The sequence below is a fragment of the Halyomorpha halys genome, unplaced genomic scaffold, assembly GCF_000696795.3.
Source record: "Halyomorpha halys isolate HHAL.00 unplaced genomic scaffold, Hhal_1.1 Scaffold398.1, whole genome shotgun sequence".
Classification (NCBI taxonomy): Eukaryota; Metazoa; Arthropoda; class Insecta; order Hemiptera; family Pentatomidae; genus Halyomorpha; species Halyomorpha halys.
The window spans coordinates 57,582-57,953 of NW_027109697.1; the positions used below are offsets into that span (position 1 = coordinate 57,582).

General features: G+C 34.7%; 1 protein-coding gene across 1 annotated transcript in view; it reads right to left on the reverse strand.

The window, feature by feature from the left end:
* LOC106682240 (uncharacterized) overlaps positions 1-372 on the reverse strand; it is a 25,746-nt gene that overhangs the window by 5,749 nt on the left and 19,625 nt on the right. The window lies entirely within an intron of this gene.

A 372-nucleotide genomic window follows, 5' to 3' on the forward strand; every position in this document is an offset into this window, starting at 1 on the left:
TGTGCTGTTGTACAGTTTCTAACTGTAGTTCGTCAAAACCATGATAATGGATAAGATCCAAGCTTATCTAACTCCGAAAACTTTTAATTCAGCGAGTAGAGCGGTTTTTGAAAAAAGAAATTATGAATATCAAGCAATATTGTAAAATTAAATAAAACTTGGAACCGGCATAGAACCGCCACCCCCGCCCCCTGTGGAAGTATTTCATATTTTACCCTTAGAACATTTACTTATAAGGAGAATTGGTCGATGTATGTCCTTAAAAAAAATTAAAATATAGTTTCAAATATTTATTGACTGACATTCCAACCAATCCTAACACTACCCTCATCACGTATGCCGATGACACATATGTGCTCGCAGTTAATAATA